This window comes from Spermophilus citellus (genome assembly GCF_964194105.1).
Source record: "Spermophilus citellus genome assembly, chromosome: 18".
NCBI classification, from domain to species: domain Eukaryota; kingdom Metazoa; phylum Chordata; class Mammalia; order Rodentia; family Sciuridae; genus Spermophilus; species Spermophilus citellus.
Genome location: NC_138200.1, coordinates 38,596,816 through 38,617,646, shown reverse-complemented (window position 1 = coordinate 38,617,646; position 20,831 = coordinate 38,596,816).

Below are 20,831 nucleotides of genomic sequence, written 5' to 3'. Positions count from 1 at the left end.
TCCCAAGAATTTAAAGGGAAATACATAGCAATTCACCTGGGCTCCCTCTTATTACCTGCAGTAAAGGGTGTGCGAGTGGGGATTGACTGGCTTTCATTTAAACTTTCAAAGGAGGGATTTCATCTCTTTCTGAGAAGATACAGACAGGCAGGTGAATTTCTGCAGCCATCTTGTAGGCACATTAATCAGACTTCCTCTCCCCGCCCCTAGTAAAATATCACTTCCTTTAGATTTCTCTCACAGCTCCTGTGTGGGATATTCTCAGATAAGATGTGAGACAAAAGACTTGGGCGGAGAATCTTCTCCAGATATTTTCTCTTAATCTTTTCATTTTGAAATTGTTAGAGACTTTTAGGAGTTTGCAAAAAAAAGAGTACAGAAAATCCCCATGTACCATACACCTAGCTTCCTCCAATGCTAAGATCTTATATAATTAAAATATATTATCAAACCCTAGAATTTGGTATTGATTCAATGCTTTTAACTGGAACACTGGCTTTATTCAGATCATCCCCAGCTTTTACTTTCGCTGTGTGTGTGTGTGTGTGTGTGTGTGTGTGTGCGCGTGCGCACGTGCGCAAAGTACTGTGAAATGTTATCACATACAGAGATTACCTGCTCTGTTTTAAATCATTAAATAATAACGAATCACACTATTGTTCGTAGCATTTTAATGACTGAAACAATTAAATGCAAACTATACCTCATCTTTCCTGTGTTGTTGCCACCACTCTGTTACAGGGGTAAGTGTGCAGTCTGAAATTCTGGGTGTTGGAAGATTCTAGCTCCGCCCTTCCTGAAGATGCCATGTGATCAAGAAGAAATAGACAGTTGAGTCTCTCTGGTAGACATTATTGGTGTTAATCAATGAATCTTTTTCTCCCAAATCACTAGGCACATGGAAAGTCAGGATTCCCCTGCCTCTTGGAATTGGGCATGGTCCTATGGTTTGCTTTGACTACTGACATGACAGCAGAAGCCTCCCCTTGTTTTCTCCCACCCTGACACAGATCATGAAAGGGTTGACACGGAGGTGTCCTGGGACCAAAGCTACCTGGAATACTGTGCCATCTTGCGGAGGACAGCTCCCTCTAGGAGCATTATCCATTGAACAATCCTCCCTGAGAAGCAGCCTTTCCCGTTTTAAGCCACTGAACTTTTGGTATAGGTTGCAACCAAATTTGACCTCTCTTACCGGATGCATCTTGGGAAGAGAGATCACTTGAAATTCTTCCTCGTGGTGCGGACCCTGTAGGATTATTCTGCTATGGGAGAAACTATTTCTCCATCCCTGGTGGGGTACAAAGCTCCTGGTATTCCTTGCTGCTTTGGAAGTATGCTGTCCCATCTTTCTTTACCCCACTCTGGAAAGCCATGCAGAACCAAGGAGAGGCACCACTCCCTTCTCCTGAATCAGACACTGTGGGGGTTGAGTGCAGGAAATCCTGTTAAGGTGCCCTTTAAGCTATTCTGATATATGTTCAAGTTTGAGAACCACTGGTCTAGATGCAACATCAATACCTTTTTTGTGGCTTATTTGTTATTTTAATATCTTTGAAAGCCTGTAAGTGAAGATGCACTGGTTCTCCATCAATTCACATGGGATGGAGCAACATCTTCCTTCCTTCCTTCCTTCCTTCCTTCCTTCCTTCCTTCCTTCCTTCCTTCCTTCCTTCCTTCCTTCCTTCCTTCCTTCCTTCCTTCCTTCCCCTCTTTCCATTTTTATTTTTTGGTACCAGGGGTTGAACCCAGAAGCGCTTAACCACTGAGCCACATCCCCAGACCTTTTTATTTAATTAATTATTATTTTTTAAATTTTGAGACAGGGTCTCTCTAAGTTGTAGCAACATCTTTTAGAGAAATGACAAGGCATGATTTTGCTCTGCAGTGGTGTAGCAGGTGGAATTTCATAACTCTCGCTGATTTTAGATGCAAGAGAAAAGATGTCCTCCAGTCTGAGTGGGGACTGTAGAATTCTCCATTACTCAGAAGTCCTTTGGTGGTTGTTTCTCCCTCTCACCATTAAATGCCCTTGTTTGCAGTGGTTAGGATTCATGGTTGGCTGCCTGTTGTGGTTGAGGTATGGGTTGTCTGCCTAAAGCTTTTGTGTTCATGCAGGAATATTCAGAGATTAAATTATTATATTAAGAGCTGTAACCTACATATTTCACCCTGGTTTGATGGACAGAGTGGTACTTGTAGGCAGGTGGGGCATGGCTGGAGGAGGTGGGCCACTGGAGGCCGTGTCCCGGAAGGGTTCCTCTTCCCTCCGGCCCCTTTCTCTATCCCTCTCTGCTTCCTGGTAGCCATGATCAGAGCTGCACTCCTCTGCTATGCCCTGATGTTCTGATCCACCTCAGTTCCAGAGCAAGAGTAGGTCGACCATGGACTAAACCCCCAGAAACCATGAGCTCAAATAAGCTTTTCCTCCTCGAAGCTGTTCTTATCATGTCCTTTGGTCACCGGGGTGCAAGTCTGACCAACACACTGCCTCACAGAGCTTTCTAGCTTACCTCTTCTGTACTCAAGAATGTGAAATGATATTTGTAATTTAAAGGAGAAAGTGATGTCTAGCTCAATGGTACTCAGTGCTAAGGGTGCCAGCCTCGAGGAGTGATTATTACTTTTTGCATGAGGCCCTCTTGTGTGCAAAGGCATTTGTTGCTTATGGTTGGCTTTGGCTCTCTGTTTTGAGGTATGTTTTCCCACTTGGAGACCTTAACTACATATGACGCCTACCTTAGGTGCCAAAGCAGGTGCTCCACACTGAGTTCTACATTCTCCTACATTGTTCCACAGATAGGACAGAGCACCGTCTGGGCTTCACTGACCACGCCCCAACCCCTGGCCCAAATACCACCTAATGTGTGGACTAAGACTCCTTGCAGGGGATGTGGTCTAGCTAGAGATGGTTCCAGATGGGAGGGTTAGCAGGAATCCTTATGCAAATGTGGGGAGGAGGGGCAGGTTTATGAATTGAATCATGGTGACACCTAGACTGGCTATGACTTCACCCTGCTGTGGAAGTGGAGACAGAAAGCTTTGGCCTGCAGACCTCATAGTATCACATTTGGCTCTTAAGAAGCAGGAATTCCACTCAGGAGGCTGAAGCAGGAGGATCACAAGTTCAAAGCCAGCCTCAGCCACTCATCGAGGCCCTAAGCAACTTAGTGAGAATGTGTCTCAAAATAAATAAAATAAAATAAAATAAAGAGGGGGAGATGCAGCTCAGTGGTTAAGTACCCCTGGGTTCAATCTCTGGTACCAACATGGGGTGAATGGGGGACAAGCAGCAGGAATTCCAAATGAGTAGTGGTGCCAGGGTGTATTCATTCCTCGGTGGGTTTTGCATTTGTGAACTCAACCAAGCATGGATCAAAAATATTCAGAAAAATAATCGGGTCTTTACTGAGCATGTACAGACTTTTTTTTTCTTTCCTTTATTCTCTAAATAATACAATGTAACAACTAATTAGATAGCATTTACATTGTACTGGCATTACAAGCGATCTAGGGATGACAGAAAGTTACAGGAGGAGGTGCTAGGCTTCCCCACAAACACTAGCTCCTTTGACGTGAAGGATTTGAGCATCCACAGAGTTTGGTACCCATGGGAGTCCTGGAACCAATCCCCCAAGGACATGATGGGACAACTGTACCAACACATGGGTGCTGACTTCTCTTCTTTGAGTTCCCCTAGCATTTGGGAATATTGCAGTCAAGCACTGTATGGGCACAGGAGAAGAAAATACCATGTTCCTTATTTCACTTGTTAAAAATAAATATACTCCACAGAAAAACTAGAGGGTGAAGATAAACATAAAAAAAGTGAAAATTGTTAATAGTAGTATAAAAAAAGAAGAGGTGGCTTTTTATTAGCACGTTGGTATATGTGCTTTCAAAATTACCTGGACGGAAAGTGTAAGAACATTGGGATTGTACTGAATATGCAACATTGTGTTACTTTTCCTCCCCACTAAACAGCATAGAATGAGTCATTTACCCAGATCATTGCATACTCTCCAAAGTGAGTTAAATCCCTACCTGATATTTCACTGGTCTTCTTGTGATGCGTTTGCTCATTAGTCGGACAAACACTTCCTGGGCCTCCACTGGGCTCTGGGAATGGAGGGTAAGGTGAGATACCCCAAAGTGTTCTCACTTCCCTGAGCTGGGAATCACAGGGAGCTTCCGGAGTCTCCGGCCCTCACCCAAGGTGCTGTGGGACACAGTGTCTCAACACGCCTTCCTCTCTCCACTCAGAGCAGACCTCCCTGCTCCGTGCAGTTTTTTAGGATTCGCCTTACTGCACATACATTGAAAACTGCTACTTGGCTGCCTGCGGGGCGAGGCCTGATGTCTGCAATAAGCAGACCACCTCTCCTCCTGGGGAAGCTTGGCTGATTCATGGTGCCTCCTCCTGGGTCTCCTCCAGCTCAGAGCCTCTCCCCAGGCCTGGCAATTTATCTTTGACAACATCTTTACCTGCAGCTTTCCCCAAACTCCAGTGCAGCCAGTGAGCCCTAGACATGTAATTGGAGGCCGGTGCACAGGGGTGAATGAAGAGATCCATGTTTAGAAAATAAGTCTTTGCAGCCTGAGAACAGGCATCATTGTAGGGTGTGTTCAATGACAAAGCAAAGGGTTTCGTTCTTCAGGAGGGGGACTTTTTTCCCCTGCCCATTAGAGTGTCTGACCTCTACTCCAGGCCAATCTATCTCTCACCAGCACAATGGTGCTGACATCTTCATTGTGACTGGCTCTTGGTTCCTTATGGGTCATACGAAACATCAAAATTGTGAGATGACGGACATGCTAGGTACCCTGATTTGATTACTACATGATGCGTGCATGTACCAAAACATCACATTGTACTCCATAAATATCTACAATTAAGGGTCCATTAGGAACAAAAAGTTATTAAAAAGAAGAAGAAAGGGCTTTTCTGTAAGGCAGCAGCAATTCCCTCAGCACATATTTCACTGCGATCCAAAGGGTATTGCAACAACTCAAAATCCCCCTCCCTAAATTAAGTTAAACTTATCAATAAATTAATTCCATAAAGAGTTTCTTAGAAACTAATTAATAGGATTTATTAAGATATATTTCACATAACATAAAACTCCCTCATTGTAAACGCAGATTTCAAAATTTTTTTTCTGTAGTAAATGTACAGAGTTGTGCAACCATTTCCACAATCAAGTTTCAGAACGTTGTCACCGCCTTGTAAAGGTCCCTCATGCTCATTTATAGTAACTCTCTATCCTCTCTCCCAGGTATAGGAGACTGCTGATCTGTTTTCTGCCTCTGTAAATTTGCCTGTTCTGGACATTTCCTATAGTTGGGGGTCAGACAATATGTAATCACTTTTATCTGGCTTTCTGGCTTCTTTCCTGAGCATGCTTTTTTTTAAATTTCTGTTATTGTGTGTATCAGTAGCTCATTTTTTTATTACTACATATCATTCCATCTTGTAGATACGTCATGCTTTAATTCATCTGTGGATGGATATTTGAATTATTGCCAATTTGGGGCTATTATGAATAATGCTCCATGCAGAATTTTGAGGTACTCATTGTGAAATTTAAATATTCCATACAACTCATCAAACAAACACCCCAAATTGCTTCAATAGCTGATTTTAAGGCTTCAAAGTTTGAAGATCAGAATTTCTAGAAGATGCTAAAAGTTTCTGGAAAGGGAGGACTAATTACCACTTCCTACTGATTAACATAGAAATATCCATATTTCTCTTGCCATTCCTCCTTCCCATGTATTCTGCTTTTAGGGAAAGCTAAGAATTAAACTCTTTGTTAGGATCTCAGGGCCATGTGAACAGATATCCTTGCTTCTTAATGCCTAGAACAATTTGATGTATAGTTGGTGGGCAGCAAATATTTATTGAATGAATGAAGAAATAAATGGTCCAGACGTATGACTAAAGAGGGCTCTTGCTCCTGAACAACCTAGACCTGATGTGTATTTCAGGAAACAAGATGAAGAGCTTTGGGTTTTGTCGATGATAACGGGGTTAGGACCAGAAAACTTTTGATAGAGTAGGGGCAAAGGAGGGAATCCCACTGATAAAAAAATATATGTTCCAGGTGAGATTTGCCTGTTACCTTTGCTCTTTAACATAGAGATGCTTTAAAACTATGACACAGAAGGTAACCCCCAAAGCCCATCTGTAGGAAAACAAATTGAAGCCTATTTATCAACTGAATAATACATAACACTGAGAATGAATGAAATTATAGCTACATCCTAACATAGATGATGTAGAAATATCATGTTCAATGAAAGTAAGCAGATGAAAAAGTTCAAATACTGCATGATTCCACTTATTCAATATTTTTTAAAAAAACCAGGAAACATTGGGCCATAATATTTAAGGATGTGTACTTAGAAGGAAAAAATCAAAAAGGAAAGAGGGCGAGAGAGCAAACCTATAAAAGTCAGTAAACATGAAATAAGGGAGAAAAAAATGATTGTTGTAGCTTAGATCTTGAATGTCCCCCAAAGGCTCGTGTGTTGAGGGCTTAGTCCCCAGCTGGTGGCACTCCTGGGAGGTAGTGGAAACTTTGAGAAGTGGGGCCTTGGTGGAAGGTCTTCAGGTCATTGGGGTGTGCCCTTGGAGTGGATTGTGGGACCCCCTTCCCATATCTCTTCACTTCTTGGTCTGCATGAGATCAAAATCCTCTGTCATGTGCTCCTACCATGATGTACTGTGTTGTCACAAGCTCAAAGCAACAGGGACAAACCACCATGGAATGAAACCTCTGCAGCCATGAGCTAAAATAAAACTTTCCTCCTGTTAAGTTGGTTATCATGGATATTTTGACCAAAGTACCTGTTGGAAATCCAACTAACATGGTGGTGCTTGGTAGAAGCCATGGCAAGGTCTCTTGGATGGTGGGGACATAGCGGCCCATGCTGTCAAAGTGCATTTAGCCAGAACATTTTTGTTTATTTTTCAGTGAGTGTATTTCTCCATAAAAAGTTTTGAATAAGAAAAAGGAAATGTTCTAAAGTGCTGAAACAAAACATTAATCAATCTTCCCAGATTCTAAAAGGCTACAGAATTGTTGAAATTTGCATCCATGAAATAAGCATAATTTGGTTTTCAGTAAATTTTACTATTGGTTCACTATATCCTTCCGTGCTTGGGGCTTATTCCTCTGCTGTTTGGTTGAGACAATTGCTAGGTCCTCTGCTATGCCAAGTAAGCCATTCCAAAAACCAATTTCTTATTTGACTTGGGGGAATTCAGAATGCATAACCATCATGTGAAAAAAAAAATGATGGGTAGATTGTCACGGAGACTTCTCAAAACAAGAATAATTTATGTTGTAGCTGAAAGGTAGCATCATTTGTACACATCTGGCCATGCTGGGAACAAGACCCAAACAGGGCCAGAAGGGGAGTCTTTGGCTGCCAGGCTAGATACAAGAGTGAATTCTAAGGGAACTTTTTAAATTAGTTAAATTTGCTTTTGACTTTTTATTCCATCTCTACGGTGCCCTTATTCTACCTCTGAGGACCCACTTACTCTCAGAACCTCTTACTGAAGAACTGGCCCACACCCGCCTGGCCCACCGGAAAGCCTCCTTTCTCTTCAGGGCCCTAAACACTGGAAGTGAATTGGAGATGTCAGATGTTTCTTGACTCTGCTAGAGCTATCTACAGGATTGTTCTCTTTTTGAGGGTGCTCTTCAGTGGGGTTCTAGAACAGCCTAGGTGTTCAAGTGTGTTCACAGCACAATTCAAGTGTGAACTGTGGCAGAGGAGAATTTAGACTAGAGAGGCCCTTGTGTAGACCATCACGGGGGGAAGTTTGCCTCCACTTCTGCCTCTTTGTCTCTCCTTCCGTTTCTGCACTTCTCAGGCTTAGACTTTTGAATTAGAAGTGGTTTAAAGTGTCAGGGTGTTGGAGTGAAGAAAAGGCCACGTGATACTTTTGCTTAAACTCATCAGTATATGGCTGCATCTGTTCAAGGGAAGCTCGTGAATGTAGTCCTCAGCTGGTGGCCAAGTGCTCAGCAGAAACCAGGGTTCCATGACCATGCAAGTGAGGTGAAAGGGATGTATTCATTTTCTAAGGCATCCATAGTAAAATACCACAAACTGGATGCCTCAAACAATAGAATTTTTTTTTTCACAGACACAGAAGAAAGTTTATTTGGGGCTCAGTCATTTTATTTATTATTCAGGGGTCTCAGTCCATAGATGGCCTTCTCTGTGGCTCTGGGCCTGAGGTAAAGTAGCACAACGTGGCAGAAGAGGATGGAGGAGAAAAGCTCAGGACATGGCACTAGGAAGCAGAGAGAGAGAGTTGTGCTCACCAGGGACAAAATATATGTCCCCACACCCCATGACCTACTTCCTCTAGCCACACCCTACCTGCTTACAGTTACCACCCAGGTCATCCCTGTTAGTAGATGAATGCACTCATTAGGTTAAGGGTCTCATAACCCAATCGTTTCACCTCAGACTTTCTTAGATGGTCTCACACATGAGCTTTTGGGGGGACCTCTCATATTCTACACCATAGCTTTTGTAGATGCCTCTCTTCTCCCAATACTTTCATGTGGTCTTGATTTTTTTTCTATGTCTCAATCTCCTTTTCTTATAAAGACACAAATCAGATTGGATCAGGACCCATCCCAATGATCCTCATTAACTTTACCTCTTTATATACTCTATCTCCACATACACTCACATTCTAAGCTACTGGAAGTTAAGATTAAAGCATATGAATTTGGCTTCAATTTTTAACAGGGAGGACTAAGAGTAGCTAATACGAGTTTCTGTATCTCACGTGTTGTCTGAATCTATTTTCCCTTGTTGCCAGTTAGACTAAGGCCTCTGTGATAATAGAGGCAATGACTTTTGATCTTTGTCCTCCCCCACAGCACTTGAAACAATGCTCCACACAACTGTGAACATTCAATGCATGCAGTTGACTAAGTACCCGTGACAATGGCAATAATAGAAAATAGTAATGATACAGGCTAGAGAAGTTGTGTATAATTACCTATCTTAGAGCAAAGGCAAATGGAAAAAGGCTAAAATAAGTGAGCATACAATGTCTATTCGTTCATTCAAGTACTTTATTAAAGAAGTCTTCAGGGAGTACCTAGAATCGACCATTTTGGTGACAGGTGTTGAGCATACAAAGGTGAACCAGACCCTGTTCTCACAGGACTTAACATTCTGGAAAGTCAAACAAGTGACAAGTGAATTAATAAACAAGATAATAAGTTGTGATAATGGTCACTCAGGATAAATGCAAAATAATATAGTATTTTGGGAATGGCATTTAAGCCTCCTGGACAGGTCTTCTTTTTATGAAGAGAGCCTCAGAGGTGAGTCCCCCAGTTGAGATGTCATCCAGCTTTCAGAAGGGCTTTAGGAAGCACAGAAGTCAGAGAGGACAGCAAAGGAAAAGGCCCTAAGTGGGGACCATCATCTCTGCTTGAGGACCACAAAGAAGACTGGTGGGGCGGTGGCCCAGTGAGGCCAGGCAGGTGGGAAGAGTTGATACTCGAGGTTGGTTGGGCCAGACAAGTAAGGATTTGGAGATTAAGTTCAAAGTATGAATTTTATTTAAAAATAAATAAATAATAGAGAAATTTTGTCATCAGATTAAACTAAAAGATATATCACTAATAGTAACTTACTATTTTATTTTGCAGTGTGCAACATACTTTCAATGCCATTATTATTTCTAAAGGTGATTCTAGAAGATGGAATATTTTGATTCCCTGACCTGTGGGGAGAACCCAGATGAGTTATGAGCTCCAGAAAACATTTAAATACAATAAAAGGTCTTCAGTGTTAGAAAAATGAGGCTGAGTATAGTTCAATGTCTGACATTATGCAAAGGCCCTTTGGGTCTGTCTAGGCCTCAGAATTATGATCACTGCAAACATCGACTCTCATTGTTGGATTAGAGATCACGTTGAATTTGAGACAGATTCTAAAAGTGACTCTCAGAATATACACACATTGCTGAAATTGCCCAGTGTTTCTTTCTTTTGTGCATTCACATATAATTATAAAATTATTTTACAAATTATTTCCTGACTTGATTTTCTTTTACCAGTGAAACCCCCCCTTCTTGTAAAAGTGCTGGAAAGAGTTCCTATAAACTGAATGCTGTGTTTGGAAGCCGGTGACAGAGAATTTGCTGTGCTATAATTAGAGAATTGGCCACCTTGATTGGCTGCAGAGAATTATAGGAACACCAAGTAATGTTGCAACAATTATGCCCCAGCAATTAGCAACCAATAAAGCAGCAGACCTCATTGATAGAGCTGTCCTACTTAGTAAAAATATTGGAAAACAAATACCCCACAAAACAAATAACACGTAACCAGCTCTGGCAGAAGAGTGAAAGTAAACTTGGCTACAGCAGAGAATCTCAAAGCAGCCAGGCCAGACTGAGAGGAGCAACTCCTGAGGGCATGATAGCTGTCCTGCCAATCCGGATAGCTAGCACGTTTCTGAGTGCTTTGTATGTGTGAAGTAGCATACTCAGAGTTTAACAGGCATGGTGACATTCCATCCACAAAAGCTATATTAGCTCCATCTTACAGATGGAAAAGCTGAGGCCCAGAGAGTTTACACCCTTGTAAGTGGCAGAGGCCCAATTGTGCTGTTATTTTTATTGTTGGTGGGGATTAAACCCAGCGAACCTTAACCACTAAGTCACGTCCCCAGTCCTTTTTTAAATATGTGTGTGTGTGTGTGTGTGTGTGTGTGTATAATTTTTTTTTTTTAATTTAGATACAGGGTTTTGCTAAGTTGCTGAGACTGGCTTTGAACTTGAAATCCTCCTGCCTTAACCTCTTGAGTCACTGGGATTATAGGCATGAGCCATTGTGATGCACCTGTCATCAGAGGCCCAGTTTAAACCAGGACTTGAATGAAATCTAGAACCTGCACATCTAAAACTTTCCTGACCAAGGAACTGGCTGCTTTCTGATGCTTGCTAGGTGATTTCTCCCTCTTGACAATTAATAGCTTTATAAACTGGGTAGTGGACACCTTTTGTAAAATTAGCATAAATCCTTTGACATAAACCATGTGAATCTATTTCAGAGTGTTTGCTCGCTACTTGTATTTTGCTGTTGGATATTACAACAAGCTGCACTGTTGCTGTACCTTCATGAGACAGTTAGGGAAACCGAGGCACATCACTGGACTTGCTCAGGATTTCTTTGCACTGTGACTGTTCCATTCCTTTTCAGCCACTTAAAGTAGACTCAATACCCACCACTGGATGGTTTCCACCTATTCCTCCATTTCTGACTTCACTCAGACTCCTCTCTTTACCCCCATCCTTCATTATTATGAGCCTCTGTCCTCTGTCTCTCAGGACTCCACTTCCACTCCACTTGGCTTGTGTCCTTCCTCTGCCCTCTTCTAGCTTGGACAATCTGCTTAGTTTGCCCTGTTGTGGCCAGAATCCCTTCAGGACATTCTGAATCCTTGTGAGAAGGAGAGCAGTATGGTGCTTAAGAACTTAGCTTTGCCTCCACTTGTGTGACCCTGGGTGAGATATTTATCTACTCTAAACCCCAAATGTGTCATCTGCAAAATGTCAGAGTCAATGCCATCACGTTCTCTTGAGGTGGAAAGGCTGAGATAGAATTCTGTTCAGTACTAGTACTTCTGTACCAGGTTCCCCCTGTGTGTTTGTGGTGTGATTGAGTGTGCCTGACGCTGGGGATGCTCAATATACAATAGTTATTGGTATTAAGAGAAACCTCTGCTCACCGTGCCCTGGCCAGCAACTTGGGCCATTCTCTATCTAGGGAGGGGAGTTAGCTACGTGAGAACATGCATCATGCTCACAGTACTCCTTTTATAATCCCAACATCTAGCATAGCTCTTGGCAAACAATTACAATCATAACTAGAAGAAAAATAGCGCACATTTATTGATCATATACTAATTGCTAAGCATGGTGTTAAGCAATTTATCTGTGATTTTTTAATCCTCATAAAGATTCTCTGGGGGTAAGTCCTTTTATTTTCTCTATTTTCTAGAATATGAAAGCTGAGCTTCAGAGAGGTGAAGTAACCTGCCTTGGGTCACATACTTAGTGGCAACAGAGTCAGAATTCAATATCAAGCCTGATCTGACTGTAAACTTTGGTTCCAACCATAGAATATAGTGCTTGAGTAAATTAGAGAAAGGAAAAGAAAGAGGGAGAGAGAGAGAGAGGGAGGGAGGGAGGAAGAGAGGAGGTAGGAGAAGAAGAAAGATGGGGAGGAAGGAAAATGGGGAGGAGGACATCCTCTGAAATCCCTGCCTAGTATTTCTTCCCTAGGAACTGATACTTAAACTGCATGCACACTGGAATCATTTGGCCAAATTAAAAACCAAAATACTGATGCTGGGGTTCCACTCCCAGAGATTCTAATTTCATAGGTCTGGCTGCAGCCTGGAGGGCAGCATTGCAAAAGCTCCCAGGGGATTCCAGCCTGCAGTGGAGCCCCCTGCCTTAGCAGGAGCACGCTCCCCCTGCCCTCGAGGTGGCCCAGAGCACTTTTCATTATTTGCACACGTGAGCGGTCCCTGAGGCCTCCAGCAGCTCCCCAGAATGGCTCCTGCTGCAGGTGCGCCTGGCTCTGAACAGGGCAGGGACTGCGTGGTTGGTACAGAACCTGGAGGGGCGTGGAGCTCAGGAAGTGGGGTTTATTACAATCCAAATGACAAAACCTTCTGTGGCGATGGTGCTCAGACTGCAGCAGGGGGATCCATACAGTCCCTTCTGGTGAGTGTCCCCCTCACTCAGTGACAGGGCGTCTTGTGTCTGGGATTTCCCCAGCGATGACTTTTCCAGCTTGCTGCTGGCTGGTCCTCTGATCTGGTGTAAAACCTGGCTCATCTCAGGGATGCTGTGTGGCTCTTTCAGGGGAGGGGGCTGGGGATTCCTCACTAGGCTGGGCAAGCCCTGGAGCTTGGCACTAGGAGGGAAATGGGGTGTGTGAACCCCTGTGGAAGCTGCTGGAATGACTTGGGCTGCTTTGCCAAAGGACATAGCATTTCCTTTGATTTAGGAAGGAAGGGGGCCTTTTGTTATGTGGGGTGGTGACTGTTCCTCAGGTTCACGGCCAAGCCTAGAGCTGGAAGCTGGCTGGTCTGCACAATCCCCCAGCTTTGCACTGCACGGCCCACCAGGCAGGACGCTTGCTCTCTGTCCCTTGGCTGCCACAAGATTCATCAGCATATGGAGGATCTGCCCTCTGCAAAAAGGAAACACTGAGAATCAAACAAAAATAGCCATTCATGGAGTCCAGCCGTCAACTCAAAATGTTCTTGAAGCTTATAATAAAAGTGGCTATGGAGGGCCCTTTTCTTGTGTCCCAGATCTTGTGCTAAGTGCCTTATGTTATTAGTTCAACTAATCCCCACGTGTAGATACCATTATCCCATTTTATAGAAAAGTAACCTGTGGTTCAGAAAGAGGTTAAATAAATTGCTTAAGGTCAAAGAGTTTGTGAACAGCTTGGGTAGGGTCTGGACCCAACTCTGCTGGGTTCCAGATTTTATGTGCTTTGGGTCTAGAGGTGGAGCTCAGTGGCAGAGCACTTGCCCAGCATGTGTGAGGCCCTGGGTTTGATCCCAGCACAACCAAAAAAAAAAAAAAATCTTCAAAATATGCGCACTTAAAAGGCCTTCCTATATTGTCTCAAGGCATAGACTCTTGGTTTTATTTATCTCTATATTCCTGGCTTTTTTTCTGAGTTACATGCCTAGAAGACACACAGTAATATTACTGAGTGAATGCCTGAATGAATGAATGAATGAAACCATTACATTATTCTCATCTCATTTCTTTATTTGCTAAAAGGAGGTCATAGGACAAAAACAAATGGTGCTGGCTGTCACAAAGCTTTATGGGAATTTACCCATGTAGGTGAATTCTGTTTACATCAATCAAAGCACTCAGAAAACTATGGTGAAATGATAAAATTCATCATTTAGCTGTTTAAAATTAGTCTATTCATTAATTCCTTTTTAATGATCAATCTCTCTCTCACACACACACACAATAACAAAAGCAAGACATCAGATATCAAGGATTTAGGACGTTTTCCAGATGATAGAGGGATGAAGTGAGAAGACATTCGATTTCAGAACATTCTTTGTGCTCACGTAATGCAGCTCTTGTGGGGATTAGAGAATTTGGAACTGGAAAGGAATTCCAATACGACCTGTGAAATGGTTTGTCTTAGAGACGAGGAAATTCAGAGGTGTTTAGGCACTGGACCAAAGTCATAGAGAAATCAAGTGGCCAAGTTGCAAGAAGGAGCTGGGGGTCTGGTTTCCAGCCAGGCTCACACATCTTCCTGCTGCAGCTGGGGCTCAGTCCAGCCTCTCAGAGCCAAAAAGGTGGCCCGTGAATCACTTGCCTGCAGCCCTGGCTGGCAGACGGACAACTGCATGATTGATGGTTCCTCTGTTTTTTTCATTTATTTGCCTTGTTTTTTTCCTTCCCCCAACAGAGCTGATAAGGAAGGTTTTGCTAGAGAATCGTGTATCTCTTCTTTTTTTTTTTTCCCTTTGGCCCGTGGAATGCAGTTCTTAATACACCAGCCCCTTTTCAAGGGTAAACAGTTTTGCATTCTTGAGCACCTAAATAGTCTTGGTGGTACATTCAGCAGAGGCTTCTTAATGGTGGGGTGCTGTTCTCTGTTCTTCTTGTCCCAGCGAATAAGCCATGCATTCAGGTGGCATTGTCATCTGATCTGATTGGTTGTTTGCTCAGGATGCTGACAAGGAGGACCATGATTTGGAAACTGAGTATTCATTCCCTAAGACCTCGCTCTTCAGGGAGTATGATGTGCAGGAGCAGCCGTGGGTCATGGGACACAAAGGTGTGCATCCGCGTTGTACATGTCCTGTACTGGGTGGATTCTAGCAAGTTCCTTCACTTCTCTGATCTTCTGTTTCTGTACCTATGAAGCTGAGCTCAGGACAGGGACTAACGTGACTACAATGAGTTGTCTGGGGAACAACATTTCCAATGGCCCTTATGCCTACTCTGGAAGTGAGAGTCCCTTAAAGCTGACCCTGCCTCTCCTTACAGTCCCCAGCTGGGTTAAGATGGCAAAGATAGCAACCACTAATCCTTATTAAGCATTAACTATAGAACCTGTCACGGTCTCAAGAGTTTATGAGATGGATATTATTATTATTATTCCCAGTTTGATCAGAGAACCAATAGAATTGTTAACCCTCCAGAGTCACAGAGTTTTGTAAGAGTGAGAGCCAGGATTTCTACACCGCAGTCCAACACACAGAGGATGCTTAAATAAATGCATAGCGGTGATTCCTGTTGAGGTTGTTATTCAGGTGTGAATTCAGCAGCCACTCTCCTCCCCTGGAGCAGCCGGAATTTGCACAGGATCTCAAGTGGCATCTGACCACCTCAACTGGTCCTAGAGATGACAGATACGTTTATGGTGCTGCCGAATGGAGTCGCATGAAGTTATCCATCTCTGCCAAATGCTATTCATTGTGAGACCTGCCCCATAACGAAACATGATGGATTGCTTCTTTTGGCCAGAGAATAACTTAACCTCTGACTCGAGATGGAGGTATTTTTTTTTTCCATGAAAAGGTGCTTAGCAGCCGCCTCCACTCAACAGAAATACCCACCAAGGATGTGTGAAGTGCCAAAAGACATATTCCATTCTCAGGGTCTGTGCAAATAAATTCTTCTCGTTATGTTATGTATTTAGTTACCTCCATCTAGGTTTCCAGGAATTAGAACTGTTATTGTACAAGTCTAATTTTAAATCAGGAGATTTATTATTTAAAAAAAGTATTTTTTTATTTTGTTCTATTTTCCTTCCCATGCTCTTTTCCCTCTTGATCTTAGTGCATTCTGTAGCCGCTTTAATTGAGATTTACCTCCTCGCCCCCTCAAGGATTCTATTGCCACTCAAGTGCTGGCATGTCCTGATAGTCATTGAAACTTCAAAAGAAGTTGTTGCAGCCATGATTGTATTCAAACAGAATCTCTTCACTTCTACAGAAACACACAATACGTCCACACAAGGTGGTTTTATATTAACTTTTGAGGCAGGGATGAACACAGAGAATGTGAGAAGGTGCTGTCTTGTGGCTGTCCATGCAGGAAGGAGCTGGCGGCTGGGGGAGGGGTGCTTGTCAGCCCCTAGGCCTGAGCAGAGAATCTGGATCCAGGAGCCTGTGTGCACTTATCTCTTCCTAGGCTTCCTCCCTGTCTTTTCCCAGCCCAGGGTTGAGGTCAGTTCATATGAGCTGGCCTTGAACCTTCGTAAACCTAGACCATGGTACCTTTGCATGCTACCCCTTTCTGTGTTGCCTGTCTAGGCAGGTGTTGGGGGGCATGTTTGGGAGAGGGAACTAGCAGACACTCGGAGCCGAACCCTTGTGCCGCCTCTTTGTTCTTCTGCTTATTTCTTTGGCTGTGTCTTAGCCTACCATTATTTTTTATTTATTTATTTTTCTAATCTTTGGCATAGGAATGCTAATATCCCAAAGTGATTTGTAGCCCACGAGGCATGTGCAAAATAAATCAAATCCAATTAAATTAAGAATTGTTTTTAAAACATTCCCAAAGCATATGGGTACAGTGCATGACAATACTTTGGAGCTTATCAACTCCAAGCTCAGTTTTGTCTCCTTTAAGCGGGGAGATTTTGTGTCATTATGGCAATCCCTTGGATTCTCAGTTATCTCATTTGTGAGATGAAAAGAAGTACCATATTTACTTCAAAGACAACTGTGAATGTTCAGTGAGGTCATATGCTTAAAGTCAGCCAGTAACCCTCAATGCTTGTTAGGGAAGCCAATGGGGGCAGGTATTATTGTTTATTGCTCTCATTTTCATCTTCTCCCGAAGGACTCCCATCCTCACCCTGGGGTACTCCATTGGAGAGCTTCCCACTTTCAGAGTGGAAGGTGACTCCTGTTAGTCCTCCTGCCTTCTCGGGGCCCCGCTGGTTATTTGAACTGTGGACTAATGCCCATGTGGTCTCTGGTGAATGTCGTACAAAGAGTGAGTGGAAAATTCCAGGTCCGGCTGCTGCTTGGGTGGCTGACCCTATTAACCATTGGCAGTTTATCTTGAATCTGATTCTGATTACATCCAATTTGTTCTCTTGCTCCCCCCTTCCCTGGCTCCCTTCTAGAATTTACATTAGAAAATGAGCAGCCCATGCATCTCATTTGTTAGCCTCCGAGCCCCCTGGCTGCTTCCTGCTGTAGACTCACCTACACGTTCTCTGGGTTTTACCAACTCACAGTATTGTCATGAATGGAGGTGAAGAAGACATTTTTCCAGGCCTGAATTGACCCATCTTTCAAATACGATGACTAATCCTTAGCCACCCCTGCATCATTTTGGCTTGGGCTGGATTCAGAGGCAATGACTTTTGAGCTAAACAGAAAGGCAATTGAAACACTGCCATAGAGCAATGTTGCACCTTAACTTCAGGTTAAGTTTAAGGACTGATAGAAATTGTGAATGGTCCAAATTGCCCTTGGAAGTATAGATTAACTGATAAGAATGCATAGAAATCAAGGAGTGATGGATATAAACTGTAATATGGATGTGTCACTGTAATTTGTATACAGAATATACGTAACAGAGAAACATGTGAAATGTAATCAAATGCTGTTTCAGAATTACATAGAGAACAACATGTAATTGGACTTGGATGTTAAATGCATGTTTCATTCCCTTTCTCTCTAAGAGACCTGAATTGTTTTTGCTCTTCTATAAAGGGAATTCTCTGAAAAGGAATTCTGTTTGAAGGTGCAGTGGATTAAGTTTTTCAACTATCACCTAAGCCTTATTAAAAAGAGGTGGTCACCTAAAGAGTTGTCCCACCACCAGAAAGGTGAAACCAGCATAGCAAAACTCTACTCTTGTCTTATCATGCATAAAGAAGAATAGCAAGGGACCTTCAGAGTGACCTTCTTGTAAGGATTCATGGAGATCGTTAAGTCTACATTCACATCCACTCAGGGGCGGTTACCTTGAGATAATAGAACTAGCAATAACCACAGTGAAGGCCAACATTTACTTGTTTCTTGTGTTCCAGGTACTGGACTGAACCCTGTGTACATGCCATTTTATTTGAGCTAGGTCACTGTTTCTATTCCCATTTCATGGACAAGGAAATTAGGTATCAGGGACTGGCCTAGGGTCCTACAGCTGATGGGCATAGGACCCTGAACACAAATTCCAGGGTCTGATTCCAGAGTCTTTGCTTTCAGAAGTCCAAACAAAGCCCCAGCTTTCATCCTGATCCCTCCCCTTCAAACCTGGACAAGCCGGGTTACCTGTCCAAATCTAAGATTACCCCCTATGAAGTGAAGACAGTGGTGTCCGCAAGGGAATGTTGAGGAGAGACTGTAACAACGTGCATGCATGAAACTTTTGGGGCTCCTGATGATTTAATATCTTACATGGGGTTGGGTAATAGAAGTCCAGCCCCTGGTGACAGCCAATCAGAGATCAGTCCGCTTCTGGGGACTTCTCAGCTCCCCTAATCTCTGTGCACTGCTCCTTCTTCGGAGGCTGCAGGTCAAGGAAGCATGGGAATAAGGATGGATGTGTCCCATTAATCCAGAGTCCAGTCAGGAATATTTATGAGGTTTTTTTTTGGGGGGGGTGGGTACCGGGTATTGTACTCAGGGGCACTCAAGCACTGAGCCACATCCCCAGCCCTATTTTGTATTTTATTTAGACACAGGGTCTCGCTGAGTTGCTTAGTGCCTGGCTTTTACTGAGGCCAGCTTTGAACTCGTCATCCTCCAGCCTCAGCCTCCAGAGCTGCTGGGATTATAGGCATTGCCCTTGCGCCTGGCTCTGATTTTTTTCTGATCTAATAAGTCTTCAAGTAATATTCTGACCTCCTATTCAGGAAGAACTAAATTGATACCTATTAAAGAAATGAATGTTGACTTTAAAAAAAATTCAAAGATTTCTGTCTATTAAAATCACTCCTTAGATACCTATTCATCTGGGGGAAAAAAGCCTTATTAATTTCCATTGAGCTTGGCAACCATGAGAATGAGGCGAAGTTAGGAATAGAAAACATTATTTTCCAGGAAGACGAGAATAAAGGAGAATTCAGGGCTACACGGAATCCTGGGACTGTGATGCTATAGTTATGGAAAGGGTGCTGATGCTCCAAACTTGTTAAAGAAGGCACAGTGCTTTTCTATGTGGTAGGATTCAAAAAAACCCAGTCCAGCTTGTTCATACCTCAGAGGAAAATCAGGCAGCCAGGGAGAAAAAGGGAGCCCTGTGTCTGGCTGGGATTAACACCCCACTGGCTGGGTGCCTGCTGGGAGTGGGGGCTGACTGCTGAGTGAGTCTGAGTTGTGGTGACTTTGTATGACAGTCCTGGAGGAGAGCTGCCAATATCAGGAGCTCAGAAGCTCTGAGGTTTGGGCTCCTCCTTGTTGGCTGTGCGACTGTCATTTCATCTCTTGGTGGCTTCATTTCCCAGCATGTTGCTGGTCTCCTGGGAGACACACATCAGATTGTGACTGCACCTCAGTACCTATAAGGAACTTCATATATAGGAGAAAATAATCCATGTTTATTGAGCACCTATTCTGTGAGATCATTACCCCTTGTGGGTAGGGTGCTAGACAAAGCCACCAAATCCCCATTCTCATGGAATTTACATCTATACAGCAGAGTCAGGCAATAAGCAGATAAATTCATAACCTGAGAAAAGTAGGATTTGAGTGGGAAAACCATAGCAGCTGATCTGAGTTTCAAAAGGAGAAAACTGCAGGATAAACTTGCCTCATTGTTTATTTGAAGAGCATATTTCAGAAGCACCTGTTTACATCCCACCTTTGCCAGAACATATAGGCATGGTATGTTGCAAAGGGGCTTACTCCCCAAAAGTCCACACCGATGCCAGTTTCATAGCAAATTTCAGATGCAATTTCATATTTAGTTTAAAATTCTTCTTCAGCATATAACCTACATAACTTCATTCTGAAGTTGTTTTTGAGGATCAAATAAACTAAACATTGAATTTATTAGGCCCAAAGGACTGGCTAATAAGTTAATGATGAGTTCTCCACCCATCCATGTACTCCTTCAGGGCCATTTATTAAAGGAGCCTCTTTAGGTATTGTCCTGAGACCAAGGATGGGTCCCTGTCCTCATGGTGGTCGCCACCTGTTCTTCTGGGGTTCTGTTAGCTCCAGGATGCAGGATGACATTTTCTTTGGTAAAGTGGGCTTTGTAATCAGGTGTTGAGTTCTTTGTGTTTCTCAGGTTTGCTGAGACTGGAGGTAGCAAAGTCATGCCAGGGGGTAGCTGAATCTGAGCCTAGTGCAGATAAAGAAGGTTCTGGACACAGAGGGAAGCACCTCTGAGGTCTAAGAACAATTGCATGCCCCACCAGGGGACCTGACAGCAGCCTTGCTGATACTTCTTTATCCCGGGAAATCCTTACTAAGGGTACAAAACCCCTACAGTCCTTTAAGGATCATTAGAGTTCCAGAGTTTTACTGCAATCTGGGCATTCTTAAGAAGTGAGGTTCCCAACAAGAGAACCATTCAAGCACAATACGTATGATTTGGCTCCAAAATAGATCATTGAAAAATGATTATTGCAAAGGGAATATGTGCAGATCCCAGGAGTTGGGCTACAGGACTTGGAAAGTACAGTCTGGCTCTAACAAAGAAAATGATAAATGATGGCTCTCACTGTCACTTTTTTTTTTTTTTTGAGTTCAGGATTGTGATCAGTCCATCGAGCTTGAATAGGGCGAATTATTTCATCTTTCTA